The sequence below is a fragment of the Rhinolophus sinicus genome, linkage group LG07, assembly GCF_036562045.2.
Source record: "Rhinolophus sinicus isolate RSC01 linkage group LG07, ASM3656204v1, whole genome shotgun sequence".
NCBI lineage: Eukaryota > Metazoa > Chordata > Mammalia > Chiroptera > Rhinolophidae > Rhinolophus > Rhinolophus sinicus.
The window spans coordinates 59742787-59758764 of record NC_133757.1 but is presented as its reverse complement, the minus strand read 5'-3'; the positions used below and the strand labels follow the sequence as shown (position 1 = coordinate 59758764).

Genomic DNA, 15978 nt, shown 5'->3' with positions numbered 1-15978 from the left:
AAAGCAAAAAAAAAAAAAAAAAAAAAAAAAAAAAAAAAAAAAAAAAATTAGATAATAACTAGTCTATTCCCACGAAACACCACAGAAAAAACCTGTTGTCTCATCCCAACCAGTCAAGGAAGTAGAGCCAAGAGCCTAGATTTCCACACTTGCCAGACATATAAAGGAAATGCCCAATTACCACACTGGCAGCAACACAACCATGGTTATCAGCAAAAGCTGAGTTGAAAGTCAAGACTTTCATTCAGGATGGTGACAGTGAACCCTTACCCCACCTCTGGTGTCAGTAGAGACATTGTGGGAAGCCTGGACTTCTGTCCCCAACTGGCAGGAAAGAGGTGTCCCTGCCACTTCCCACTGGGAGTCAGGACTTTTCCTACTGCTTAGTGATAATGAAGCCACCATCTGGTGGTGTCAGTGGAAAACACGGAGGGAGCATTAAAGAAACACTCCTACCTCCCATCCAGGAAGGCATGATATTAGAATTATCTGACAGATACTGTAAAAAGCCATCACAAAAATTTTTCAGTGAGTGATTATGAACAAGCTTCAAAAAAAAAAAAAAAGGAGGAAACAGAAAGTTTTAGCAAAGAAACTGAAGAAAAAAAATAAACCACCAAGTATAAATTTTAGAATAAAAAATGCAATAACTGCAGTAAAAACTCAATAGATGGGCTCAACAGAAGAATGGAGGGAATTGGGGCAACAATCAATGAACTGCAATGAAAGATGGAACAGTAGAAATTATCCAATGTGGGTAATAAAAAGGGGGGAATAAAAAGACATGCACTCAAACTGGTAAAATGATGAAACAAGTAGACTACAATGACATGCATATATAAGAAAATATCTGCAGTGACCACTAAAAATGGTATACAAATACATAAGAAAATGCTGTAAACAAAAATGGAATGCTAAAATATGTTAATGTAACCCACAGGAAGCCAAACAAGCACATGAAAAGATGTACAACATCATTAGCCATTGGAGAAATGCAAATTACAATTACCATGAGATGTCATTGAACAATATCAGAACGCCTAAAATAAAGAGTAGTTGACACCTCCAAATGCTGGCGAGGATGTGGAGTCACTGGACCACTCATGGTGTGAATAGAAAATGGTACAGCCACTCTGGAACAGTGTTTGGCAGTTCAAAAAGAAAAAAGGAAAAAAACAGATGTGACTACTATACAACATTTAACAACCACACTCCTGGGCATTCATCCCAGAGAAATGAAAACCTGTGTTCACGTAAAAGCTTCTACATGAATGTTTATGGCAGCTTAATTTGTTACATCCCCAAACTGGAAACAACTCTATTCCTTCAAAGCATAATTGTGGACTGCTACACAGCAGTGAAAAGGAGTTAATTATTGATACACACAGAAACCTGGACCAATCCCCACGCCATTAGGATGAATGAAGAAACAAATCATTAGGCTGAATGAATGACTCCACTTACATAACATCCTTGAAATCACAAAATTATAGAAATGGAGAACAGATTAGTGGGGGCCACAGGTTAAGGAAGGGGTGAGAATGGGAGGGCAGTGAGTGTGACTATAAAAGGACAACATGAGGGAGGGATCCCTGTGGTGATGAAAATGTTCTGAATCTTGATTGTATCAATGCTAGCACCTTGGATGTGATCATTGTACTATGATTTTGCAAGATATTAGCATTGAGAGAAACTAAGTAAAGGGTACAGGGAATGTCTCTATATAAAAATAATTTTTTTATTGAAATAAAATAAAAGAACACAGTCTTCCCCTATGAATTTCCCTGCTTTCTAGGGTGGACAAGGCCCTGTGAAAACATGACTACCCCAGAGGTTTAAATGTACAGAAGGACAATTTACAAAACAGAGGAGATACCAGACAGACAATAAAATGTATCTCTTTTCTAGTGCCCCTTTCTTCACACTCTCACCATCACTCGGTACAGACGAAACGTTTTGGATTTGTTTTTAATATTGTCCATGAAATAATAAATCCATGGTATTAATTGTTTTAATTTATATTTTCTTGAGTACTAGTAAAGCTATCTTTTTAAAAATGTGTATTAACTATTTGTATTTCTTTTCCTTGAGTACCCTGTTCATCTTTTCCTTTTTATTTTGTTAATGTCTACTTTTGATGTATAATAACTCATGTATTAGGAATGTTAATCCTGTTAATAATATGTGTGGCAAATATTTTCTCTAAAATAATTAACTTTGTTTTAAATATTTGGTGTTCAAATGGTTTAAATTATATATAGACAAATCAGTAGATGTTTTTCCTTGTAATTTTTGAGTTCTGTGTTTAGATTGAGAAAACTTTTCCCACAAACACATTGTTAAAATATTTTTATAAAATATTTTTCATTCTCCATAGATTTTTATGTGGTCCTTTTATTGTTTATATATAATTATATCATCTATGAGATCATGGTGACACTTTATTTGATCTTTAAAAATAGACTAAATCCATTTATTTTAGAATAGTCCATCATTTATCCACTAAATGAAATGCTATGATTTTCCAAAACCAATATCCCACATACCTAAGAGTCTCTCCCATTGCATCAATTTATCTTTCAGGTCCTAGGCCAGTACCGACTGTTCATATCTTGTAGCTTTAGAGGTTGTTATGATTTCTGGTATGGCAACAGTTGTATGGCATACGATAATTGCTGATTAAATACTGATTCTAGTAATATTACTGCAACTATTACTCATTGCTGTATTATTTCCTTAGTTATGGCTAATGTCTTCTTACTTCTGTTCCCATAGTATTTAGTGCTTCTAGTAGCACACTAATTATATTCTACCTTGAGCTATTTTGCTTTTTGAAATTGTTTTTTCTCTCACACTAGACTTTAAGCCTTATCTTTGCCTAAAGTCAATACATATTAAGTTCTTTAGAATCCAGCATGGGTTTTAATAGAAATAGTAGCTTAAGAAATGATAAAATAAGTTAAACTGATGGTATGATTAAGCAATGACTAACTTGATCCACCTGAGGAAAATATGCTTAGCAATTAAAATGAATATAATTCATTTCCTCTGGAGATCACTGCTCTGAAAACAACCTTGTTTTTTAGGCGCCTGAGATCAAGGTCATACCACAATTGGGGAGAAGGGCAGGACCTGGAGGCCTAGGGAGATGCTATCAAAATTCTCTTCTCTGAGGGAAGCTCCAACTCTTCATAGAAGGACTGCCTTCCTCAGAGGAACAGGATGTGAGTGACATCCAATATTCTTGTTATCCCCAAACTTTGCAACAGAAAGAGGAAATGCTAAACTAAACTAAATGCTAAACTAAACAAGGGGGTCCTTTGAGAGACAAAAAACGGGGCTGGGCTCTATTCTGGGACAGTCACAAGGTGGGCCTGATCCTAAGGCCCTACCTCTAGTGCTCACGAGAACTCAACTCAAGAAAGGAAACTGAAGAGTAGCAAGAACAATAGTAGATGAGACAAGGAGAGAAAAGAAAGGAGAAAGAAAAGTGACATCGATGACAGACTGAGGCAGAAGAGCACCGACTGGGACCAGGAAGGAAGTAGATTCAAGCACCGGGACACTCAGCTCGATCCTCCTCATTAACCCAAAGTATTCATCCTCTGTATTTTGCCAAGTGAAGCTGTAGTTACAAGATGACACACAATGACACCTGCATCTCCCTCTGCATCACACCTATCCCTTGGGATTCTCGCTTTGATTCCAGCTGCCACAAAAAGCCTAGGCATGAGCAAAAAATAATTGTATCCCAGTTACAACACTGATTTGGCTCAAACCAATGTCTTTGTCTTTCTTTTTTTCATTTCCATTAGCATTAGCTGAGCAGCCCTTTTGGACTGGATGTGGAAGTAGGCGCTGAGGATTCTGAGCTGATTAAAAAACCCTTTAGGAGCTGCAGACTGAGCAATAGGAGGTATTAGGGACACCTTTAGCACAAAGATAAGAACCCCAAAGTTATATACAAAAAAGATACATTTAATTACTACATATTTTAATAGAAAATTATAGCGTTATTAAAGTCAATAGATAAAGGATAGATTGGGAAATATTTATAACACAGATATATGATAAAGGATTAATACCTATAATACGACAAAACTTCTCCCAGATTTACAACAGAAAGCCAGCCATCTAATAGAAACACATATAGAAGATATACAGAAAAAATTCATAGGAGAGAAAATCCAATCAATAAACCTGTTAAAATATCTGACCTCACTAGGAATAAAAGAAACACAAGTTAAAGTAACAGTCTCTCTCCATGATCACCTGGGTTTGAGCAAGCACAGGCCAAGTTTGGCGGAACTCGGTTTCTCTGTCAGAAAGCCCTCTGCAAGGCTCTGTGGGCTTCTTGGTCTATTTGCTGCCACAGTGGATGAAGCAGAAGCCTCAGCAGCAAGAAGGTGAAGTCCTGTTTCAGCTGAGATGGGTCTAGGGAAGTCGGCCTGCTGGCAGTAAATGTAGGTGTTTTTCCCAGCCCTCTCCACCAGAGGATCCAAGTTCTACCTCACATTCTGCCTGGCCCAGGTCGAAGCACAAGGCTAGGGAGGAGCCGCACCTCAAATTTGACACCTGCAAAGCAGGGCTGCAGAACTTCACTGTGCCAGACAGAGATTGTGGAGTTAGAGCCAATCAGAAAAGTGCTGGCTGGAAGTATATTTCTGTGGGGTGTGAAGGAGGGAGTCAGGGTCATCCGGCACCCCAAAATTATCCTCCTTCTCACGTCCGAGCCTAGTCTTCTGTAGCCTGGGATAAGCTTTTTCAACCCTGTAAGGCTGGAGGTTATTTTACTCCCATTTGATCTGGATTGCAGGCTTCAGACAGAACCTCTCCTAGTGTTTCCTGCCTGAGGCCTGCCTGTTTCTCCTCAGGTCAGATCCAAACTAAGAACCTCACTTTCTTGTTGTGTCTTGCAGTAGCTGTTCTCCCCATTGGTCTATCAATAAGCCATAGCTCCAAGAAACCTTGGCCTTGGGATCTGGGCTGTCCATTTGACTCTCTTTTAACCTATATAACGCAGGGCAAGTGACAATGTGTGACTTCAAACACTTAATTATAAGCAGTCTTTCAGCTTACATTGGTGTCTCTTCGAATGCTTGGAACATTCCCTCTTAAAACCCAGCAGTCACGCTTTGAGAATCTCAAGCCACATGGAGAAACCACACGAGGGCACCCTGAGCAGCAGCCCACCTGAGCTCCCCCAAAGCAACCAGCATCGATTTCCAATTCTGTGAGGGAGCTGTCTGAACGTCTGATTTACTAAGCCTTCAGATGACGGCAGACCTTCAGACTGCGACATGACAGGGGCTGAGCCAGAACCACAAGCTGAGCCCAGGACACCTGCAGAACGGTAATAGACCACGATAAACATGTGTTTTAAGCCATTGAATTTTGGAGTGGTTGTTGCATATACTAGACACCAGAACAAGCCTTATTAAAGGCTGTGGGAAGTAGCCAAATTCAACATCCTGATTTTTTTCCTAAGGTCCCTAGTGCTATAATTTTGAAAAATGAGTGGTCTAAATTTCAAAAACCCACAGAACAATTCAACCAGTTCATTCATTATTGCATAATCCCACTGCCTGAATAGAGGGTTTCCCCCTTATCCTTCTCAATACATCAATTCAGTCAATTCCATATCAGTGCTTGACACTTTCAACTCCTGCTCCCTGATACTAAATTCTACATTTAATTCTTTCAATTGAAAGGAAGAAAATACTTTTTCCAAAGGGACTTAACAATAGAGTAAATGTATTGCTTCATATAACTTAAAAGGGCAGACTTAGACATTTCTCCAGAAAGAATTTGATACTAGACTCACAAGCTATCCGCTCTCCTTCTTCTGGATCCATTTCCTCTTCAGGGCCTTGTGGTGGGCTCTCAGACTTCCCCTCATCTCTTCAACAGATAGAAGATTCATATAATAATAAAGATTAAATTGAAATCTTGGCCCTACCATTGACTAACTGCGTGACTTTGGGTAAGTTAAAAAAAAAAACCTCTGGCTTTAATTTCCTCTGCTGAAGACAGTAATGGTATCTGCCCCTTAGGGTGTTGTGAGTATTAAATGAGGAAATATACATTAAAGTACTTAAAACTGTGCCATCATGAGTAAAGGCCCTACCAGTGTTAGTGGTGGTACGGTTCTTAGTAGTAATAGTAATGGTAGCAATAGTCATGCTCTCTACTACTATCCAAGCACATCAGAAAAAAAGGGAATCTATGTTCCAGCATTCTATGAGGTGCCTTGGCTTCCTTTGGGCTCTCTAAACGCATTACAAGGCCCAAAAGGTGGGATGTACTGATTGGTTCAAGGCACTAAGAGCCATACATGGAGCCAGGGTGGGGTCGGTCTTGCAAGGATAGGAAAGAGGAGTTCTGCCTGGAACGGGAAGTGGGGTAATGGATCCCAGGGAGGCAATGGCCATCCCCTTACTGGATACTGAGGACACTCAGTACTCAGACCTCACTGCCGTATTGCTGAGTCCACCTTGGGAATGCCGCCCCATGTGCTCCCAAAGGCCACTCTTGAAAAAACTAAGCTTAATCGGTCTGATTTGGAACAAGAGACTTTCTCATACTCTTCTGAGCATCTCTGTGTGTAGACTGTGGTCTGAGCCAGAGTCAGATCACTGATGGAGCAGCAGGGGAGCCTGGTGCTTCTGCTTCCCTCTCACTGACTCCTTCTCCCCATACTGTGTTCAGAGGTCTCTGCCGGGACCTCACATGTCCCCTGTGTAGTACCATCTTCCTGGGGTGGGAAAGGACAGTGCCTAAGCACTAAAGCCTCTTAGGGCCAGACATCAAGTCTTTCCAACTCCAGGAAATCATTCTTATCGTGGGTCCAGGTGCATTTGTATTTTTCAGAACAAAACTGGTTCATGTAATCTGCAGCCCATAAATCCCCTCCCTGCAGTGCAAGGAGAAAACACCACATTACAAATGATACATGTTGTTTCTTGGTCTCGGTAAAAGATTTGTCTTTCTTGTACATAATTAATTGTTAATTGAAAGTATGATGAATTATAGCTGCCTACAATTAATTTACTAAAAGACTTTGGTGAAATATGACTCTGAGTCTTTCTCCAGACTTATTTTTGTTTTAGAAAGCAGAGGCAGAATTGGGTCCTGTGCAAATTCTTCTGAGGCCTGCTGTTTTAAACATGACAGATTTGCAGGGTGGGGCGGGCTTGGGGGACAGGTGTGGACGGTAGCGTGATAAAAGGATGGCCTCACCAGGGACAGTATCTGGCATTTGAGTTATTCATCTCTCCCAACACAACGGTTAGTGGCCCCTCAATTCTGAAGGATGAAGTCATCCATTTGGGCAGCCATGCAGGCCCTGGAAGGAGCAGAGAATTCGCCTCAGGTCTCAGACACAAGTCTTCTACTTGGCTATCTTCATTTTAGTGAAATAAGTGTCCCATGAAGGCAGGGGTTGATCTGACCTTGTCTGCATATCAGGTTAGGATGGGAAGGTAGTTTGATAACTCCAGAGTGTGAGTTACCTAAAGGCGCTCCACCCTTCCGTTATCTCCAGTGGTCCAGATGGGCTGCAGAGAGCAGACCAGATACCCCTGAAGACAAACTCCCATGGTGTGGGACTGACCCCTGAAGTCCTGTGAGTTTATTTTATAACATCTCACAAAGGGCCCTCAAAGGGATAATCACTGAGTATTCCTGTGATATCCTAGGCAGTTAGTTGCTGTCCTCTGCCCAGACTACCTGTAGTGACACAGAGCCAACCACCTCCTCTGGCAGCCGACTTTCTGCTCAGAACTTTCAAAGAGGGACCTGTGTCAGGTAGCAGGGAGAGAAACAACCACTTTTCACCATAGTTTATCAATAGCAGTGTAATTAAAATTCCCTTTGATTTTTTCAAGCCATCAATATCTTTTTTCCTCTGCATGTTGCCTGCATGTTAATTAGGTTTTTATGAAGCTTCATTTATGAAGCTTCTTGTATGGCTAGCTCCATTCATGAGACACTTTCTCCCCAGGCTCACTGTCCATTCTCTCACCTCCTCCTCTGTGTCCTGAAGCCCCTTCCAGGCCTCATGGTCATCCCCTATCAATACAAATTATTTCCCAGTACAAGCACCCGGCACTCCTGTACCCATTGCCTCATTTTACCTCGTTTTCCCTATCCTCACAGCTTCCTCCTCCCTCCACTCACTCTCCTCTCACCCTCAGTCTGTGTCATCCTTATATCACCCACTCTGTCGCAACAGCCTTTCCCAGCCTCATACCCTATTTCCATGCTCAAGGTGGCCCCGCCTCAGCACCCCCACACTCATACTCTCTTCCTCATCCTCACATCTGTTTTCTATGGAAACCCCCACACACACTCCCAGACTCCACTATATCACCTACCTGGAGTAATTTTGCTCCTTGTCTGTCTCTATATAGATAAATATTCTCCACTCTGTGCCATCCAGAGTTTTCTCTGCTTGAATGTCTAAAGCTTGGATACTGGTCCCTTCCCTTTCATCTGGGGCCATGTAAGGAAACAAATAATATCCTTACCTGTGCGTGTGTGGGGTGTGGGGAACCTGAATGACTCCTGTCCTTCTAGGGCCCCTCTTTCCGGGTGATTTCTGGGACATTTAGAAGGCAGCTAAAGATACCTATGTCATCCTTCAGTAACATTACAGTCCTCAGAACAGTCCTGGATGATGAAGAACGAACCAGATGATACTTATTGATGAAGAAGACCCCAAGGATCCTTTAGTTTGTCTTATTTTTTAGAGAAACTGACTCTGTCTTTAGTTGCTTACTAAGCAGAGAAGCATGTCAATCATCAATAATCATGGGTCACATAAAGCACAAAAATTATATTTCCACCATGCCAAAGTTACAGCAAAAGAAGAGTATGGGTGAGAAAAATTTGAGCCAGGTGATTTGAAATAAGGAGAAATAATGAACAGCCTTAAAGATTTCTGCTTTAAAATACAACTGGCAGCAGCTCCCAGTGCCGTGTCTTCCAATCTCTCACTAAAATACAGATGAACACACAGAGAAAACATGAAAATACAGGGTGAAAATGAGTTCATGCAGACCAGTGTTACAGTGAGAAGAATAGACTCTAATTCTGATGTAGCTAAAGTTGACTTGGGAAAATCTTACTAATGTTTTCATCAAAGGAAAACCCACTTGAATTTTTTAAAAGGGAGACCACGTTAAAAAACTGTAAGAAGAAAATTAGTTTTTGTCCACCATTTGTTGTTTGATTCAGAGATCTGAGTACAATCAGAAAACTGGAAAACAACCAACTCTTTCACACACACACACACACACACACACACACAAAATGGTGCTCTGTAAAATGGCCTGAACACTAATCCAATTTCCCTTCACCCAAAAAGGTACTTTTAACAAAGAGGACATATATATATATATATATATATATATATATATATAATGTGTGTGTATATATATATAATGTGTATGTATATATAATGTGCATATATATGTATATATGTATATATAATATATATGTATATATGTGTGTATGTATATATATACATATACATATATGTATATGTAAATTCCAACAAAATATTGAAGGGAAACCACAGCTAAAGGAAACTGATATTGCCAGTACATTTTGGGAAATGTAGTACCTATAAGTGAAATGTTATAAATAAGGTTGGAGAAAGGAATCCACTCAGTAGATAAAAGAAATACCAGATGAAAATATTACATGAACACCTCAGCCTCATTCTGGTTGTAGATTTAAGACAAGGATTCAGGGACCCACTCACCATCCAAGTGCAGCCCACTCATCCAGCCATTTCACCCCTTCTGTTCTACAAAGCTTGCTACTATTAAATGTCACTTGACAGATACTCAGAAGATGATGACATATATGGAAATGTTATAATTCTCAGGATTCACTGTCACCTATCTTCTGTCAGACTCTGCTCTTGGGCACAGAACCTTTATACCTGTGACCTCTCAGCACGAATGCACCTCTAGCCAAGCATCTCCTTACTCCTTGCATAGTGGAATCTGTGGGATTTGCCTCCGACCTGTTATAGCTATAGGATGTAGGCTGTAGTGCACACTAAGGGAAATGACACTGTTGAATCTCAAAGATGTTCTCCTATTGTGTAACCTACAGAAGAGACAAGGTACAAAATTTAAAATGTCCCACTTAGCCCAGGCATGGTGGCTGAACATGTGTGTTTGATGTAGGGTCATATGTCTGCTCTGTCCTTAGTCCCAATAGAACTTGTGCTAAGTTCTATAGCAATGAGAAACGAAGGTTAAAAACAACCTGAAATAAGAAAATAAACAGGAGAGTTATAGGGCTATTCTTTTTAAAAAAGGGCCTCACTGTTGAGACCCTCATTAGGGTATATAGCCCTCCCCCAGCAGCCCAAGGGGAGCCCAGGAAACATCAATGATTATCACATTAGGAAATCATGATATAGAAGCCAAATTCTCTCCAAATCTGGGACAGGAGTTAGCCCTTACAACCAGGACAAGGAGAAGTGTCACCAATGGAGGGATCACATGGCAAGCAGCAGAGATGAAAGGGCCTCAGACCCTGGGACTCTTCAGTAGAATGATGTCCCACTGGGAAGTCAAACTGGATCCCTGAGAGGGAAAGAAGCAGGGAGCTTGGGGGATTCTCTTTACTGTGATATATAGAGTTAGCCCATCCTTTTGCACTTGCTCCCGTGATGGTATACCCATAGGAGTCTGAATTGACAGTGAGAACGGGAGTTCTTCCTTTTGGAAACGAATGAGAGGAGCTCCAGTACCTAGGTTCCTTGGAAGTAGAAATCAATTTTGATCCTTTGGCCAGAGTTATGAAACCCATTTCCATCCCACTGGACAGGTTAGAAAGCAGGGATGCAGGAATACAGAGGACTTGGCCTAGAGCTAGCTACACCTTGGAACCACAGCTTCAGTCAACTCTGCTGCTATATCCCTGCCTTTGAGAGCCTTCTGTTTTGATTCTAATTGCAATTTAACCTGTAGTCCCATATTATGCTCTCCCATTTTATTCAATGATATTGTCCCACCTTGTTGCTTCATGTTATTGTTTTCAGGTTAACACAATCCATTCCATCTTTCTGTGCTTTTATAAATTTAGCCAAAAAGCAAAGCATGAATTAAAACAGACACACACACACACACATATACACACTACCCAACTATTTTGTCTGTTTAGCCCAGATTTTCCTGGGAAAGCAATGAAATCTGGAACCACTAGTAAAATGTGGAATGCAAGAAACTCAGGCAATATGAGGGAATTGGAGATATGACAAAATTAATTAGGGCTGTGTAGGTCGTAATTTACCAATCTGTCAAAAATTCCTTAAAGAGAAATTTAAACTGTAGTTATCAGGACCTATAACTACATACTAAAAAGTCTGTCTTGTTTTGTCTTTTTCTGTCTTTTAGATATTTTAATCTGTTAAATGCTATAGTTTCATTTGCTATGTTTTTTCCCCAGGAACATTCACGTCACTTGTAGTGAAATCTATAAAGCTCAGATGTATTTTCAGTTTGTTCTCCCTTCCTCTATGTCTGTCCAGAGGTGCGATCAGCAGAATTATGGTCCCCCAAAGATGTCCACATCCTAATCCCTGAAACCTGACACTACGTCATTACATGGCAAAAGGGACTTTGTAAATGTGATTATGGTCATGATCCAAGATGGGAAGATTATCCTGGGTGACCTGGGTGGACCAAATCCAATCTCATGAGTCCTTAAAAGTGGAAGAGAAAGGAAGAAGGAGGAGGAGTCAGAAAATTGCAATGTGAGAGGGACTTGCTGACTTTTCAGAAAAAGAAAATGGGCCACAAGCTAAAGAACGCAGTAACCTCTAGAGGCAGAGGATGGCTCACAGTTTATAGGCAGCAAGAAAATGAAGCCTGGATCCTACGACAGCAAAGTACTGAATTCTGCCATCATCTGAATAAACAAGGAAACAGATCTTTCCCTAGAGCCTCCAGAAACTAACTTAACCCTGTCCATACCTTCTTTGTAGACCTGTGAGACCTGTGTCAGGTTTCCAACCTACAGAAATATAAGATACCAAGTTTGTATACTTTAAGCAGCTGAATTTGTGGCGATTTGTTAAAACAGCAACAGAAAACTAACACAAGAGAGAAAGCTAAGTTCGTTTGTAAATCTGTAGTGCTGACGGGAAGGCCAGCAATTGATATATCAAAGTTCATGTTGAATTTGACTTCTCTTCTCTGTTTCTGACCCTTAAGAATGTAGAAGGCTTTCTTTTCAATTACAGTTGACATTCAATATTATTTTATATTAGTTCCTGGTGTATAGCATAGTAGTTAGATATTTATATAACTTATGAAGTGGTAAGTCTAGTACCCCCTGACACCATACGTATTTATTACAATGTTATTGACTATATTCCCTATGCTGTGCTTTACATCTTTGTGACTATTTTGTAACTACCGATTTGTACTTCTTAGTCCCTTCATCTTTTTTCATGCAGCTCCTCAACTCCTCTCCTGTGTGATAACCATCAGTTTGTTTTCTGTATCTGTGAGTCTTTTTCTGCTTTGTTTGTTCATTTGTTTTGTTCTTTAGGTTCCAATATAAGTGAAATCATAGGGTATTTGTCTTTCTCTGTATGACTCACTTCACTTAGCATAATACCCTCTAGGTTTATCCATGTTATCACAAATGGTAAGATTTCATTCTTTTTTATGGCTGAGTAATATTCCACTCATATATATATTCACTTCTTCTTTATCCAATTGTATATCAATGGGCCCTTAAGTTGCTTCCATATCTTGGCTATTGTAAATAATGCTGCAATGAATAAATATTTTTAAATATCCCAGTTTTAATTTCCAATGCATTAAATATAGATAGACATTTGATAGTGGACTCAGCATCATTGTGGCTGTGGTCATATGACATTCCTTCATTCATTCACTCAGTTTTCTTTTTTTATCTTTATTCAATTTATTGGGGTGAGATTGGTTAGTAAAATTATGTAGACTTCAAGTGTAAAATTCTATAATACATCACCTATATATTGCATTGTGTGTTCACCAACCAGAGTCAGTTCTCCTTCCATCACTATTATATTTTACACCCTTTACCCTCTTCTACCATCCCCTTCCCCCTCACCCTCCGGTAACCACTAAACTGTTGTCTGCATCTATGAGTTTCTGTATGTTTGTCTGTTCGTTTGTTGCTTTCAGTTTTACATCCCACATGAGTGAGGTCATATGGCTCTTGCATTTTTCTGTCTGACTTATTTCACCATACCACCTTGAATATGCATGATCTGGAGTGTTTTCATTAGTTAACAAAATGAAATTCTTATACCCTCCTCAAAGCCAAGTCAATGAACTGATCACCAATTAGTAACACTAATTGACTGGTAAAGCATCCCAAACTTCACTTTCAGTCCTATTTCTTTACCCTGAAACATACTACTAAGAACAACATGCAGACCTGTGCAAGGACAGTGACCGGGTCACTTAGGAGGAAGAGTGTGTCTTACACCTGTGGGACCTGCATAGGGTCTCCTTCAGAGTTCAGAACAAATATCAGTAAACCTCACCCTTAAAACTGAAGGAAGAGAAGGGGCCTAATATTTGTTTTATTTATCAATTATCACATTTATTCTACAAAGTTTCAGGTACTATGCAAAGTGTCTTACATATGTCATCTTATTAAATATTCATAGCAATAATAGAAAACCAAAAGTACTGTGTCCATTCCACTACAAAGAAACTGAGTCTCGGGAAGACCCAGTAACTTTTCAAAGGCCACATAGATAAGAAGATTCGCCTGTTTCCAAAAGGGTCAGGGGTGAAAGTAATTGTGTCTTAGATGAAAAAAAAAAAAAAAAAAAAAAAAATCCTCTCCCTGAAGAGTATTCAGAAAACTTTATCCTGATTTCCTGAATTTATGGACACAAAATACCTTTCTGGGATGTAACCTTACCTGCCCAAGCAGACAACCAGCCACAGGTGTCCCTTCAAGTTTACCACTACTGTTAGTGAATAACACTACGTAGTGGCACCTACTGTATGGCAAACAGGAGGCTAGGTTACTTATATCTATCATTCTTTATTCTCACAATAATTTTATTAAGTGGGTAATCTTTCCATTTTCAAAAAAAAAAAAAAAAAAATTCAGAAAGGATAAGACATATTCCCAAAGCCAACAAACTAACAAATGGCAGGGCCAGAGTTTTGATCCTTGTTAGTCTGACCCAAGCACACGTTATTTCCAGTTTCCCACAAGGTCAGGCCCTGTGACTCTGGCTAGTGTGAACGTCCTTCTCTGAACCTCTCAACTGTGGGACAACTAACAGATTCAGCCGCTTGTGCCCACACCTGCTCTGAGGACCCCACCAAGTTCCAGCCATCCTGTGAAGTTTCATTTGAAATTATCAGGCAATCAAGATTCCTTATCATCGTCCCTTCCACATAGAAAAACTGTTGTGTCCTTGAAATTTCTGCAGAGAGCTGTGGAGAGCAAAGCAAATGAAGCAATCCATTAGATGATTACAGCAGTCATTGTGTGGACCAAGCTTAGTTGATGGGAGCTTCACACTGAGTTGATGCAAACTTTAACACGGTAATCTGAGCTCTCTCAATACATACTGCAGGTGTTTGCCTTCTTTGGATAAAAGGGAAATATATCACTGCATAAAACAGGAAGCATTCTGTTTCCAGAACCAAGCATACTTTCTGCCAAATACAAAGATCCCGCTAATTGATACACTGTGGTTTTTGGCCAGCCAGTGTCTTATTTCCATAATGTCAGTTGGTGGTTTAGTACATTTTACATTTTTATGGTTTGCTTGCACTGTTCACTCTGGGTATAGAGCCAATTCATCCACCAGAGCATTCAGCGTGAATTGCTGGCCACCAAGCACTGGCATTGCAGCTTCTATGTAGATTTCAGACAGAGGCTGATTATTTTGTGATATTAATTTGTATTATATTCACTTGTTACTATTTAAAAGAGAGATAAAGAGAAGCAACCTATACGAATATAGCTGGATTCAACCTGTGAACCAATTTCTAAACAACAACCCTTGAGCAGAGGCACAGGGGAGGAAGCTGCAATGTAAATAACAGAATGGAGAACTGTAGAAAGTCAAGCGGCTCAATAGTCACTTACCAGTGAGGGTAACTGGTTGAATTGGACTATAGAAAATTGGGAATTTCTTGTGGCAAATTCATTTGTTCATCTTATATGTTTCTTAGTAATACTTCTGTTCCCAGATGTTCACTGTCTATGGTCAGGTACAGTGGACCTAAGCTTAGTCAGTGTTTATTGATGATCTTGTAGGTGTGGGCATTTTTCTTCAGGTTGCCCAAGCGAGGTATTCAGATCATTCCTTTCTAAAGGACAAAAGATTATCAAATGACCAGACCCATTACCCATTCTGTGTTTAAGGTGTCATGAATATAAGATTTATGAAATTCATGAAAGTTCTGGTCTTATCAATAATTAGTGTTTATCAGCAAGGCAATCAACATGATGATATGAGCTATGGATTTGATTCAGAGGGAAAAGTCATATCCAGTGAAATTGACATTTTTGGTTGAACTGCCTGCAATTGGCAGTATGTTAGTTTTTTTTGTATGATAACCTTCGCCTGTCCTATTTAGAAAATAAATCTTCATTATATCTCCTGAAGATCAAACACCCATCTGTCAGTTCATTACAGTGGTTACAGAGAAAACATTTGGAAGGGACAACTTAACAGAAAGTAATTCTTGGCTTAGAGGAAACTCCCTAACTGAAGAGAAACAGAATAGATTTCATCTTGGAAAACACAGAAGTTGGAAGGAACTCAGAATCCTGCTAGTAAGGAAACCAACCTGGAAAAGCCTCTTTACAGACAGAATAGCATCACTAGGACAGAACATACTGGAGAAGAGTAGACAGCTGCCGAGTTTGGAGGAAAAATAGCCAAGTAGGCATGACATTCAGAGGTGTGTTGTCAATGATCCT

At 39.8% G+C, this 15978-nt stretch overlaps 1 long non-coding RNA gene across 1 annotated transcript in view; it reads right to left on the bottom strand.

The window, feature by feature from the left end:
- Positions 1-15978, bottom strand: part of LOC141572841 (uncharacterized) — a 97740-nt gene that overhangs the window by 68860 nt on the left and 12902 nt on the right. The gene's annotated exons all lie outside the window — the stretch shown is intronic.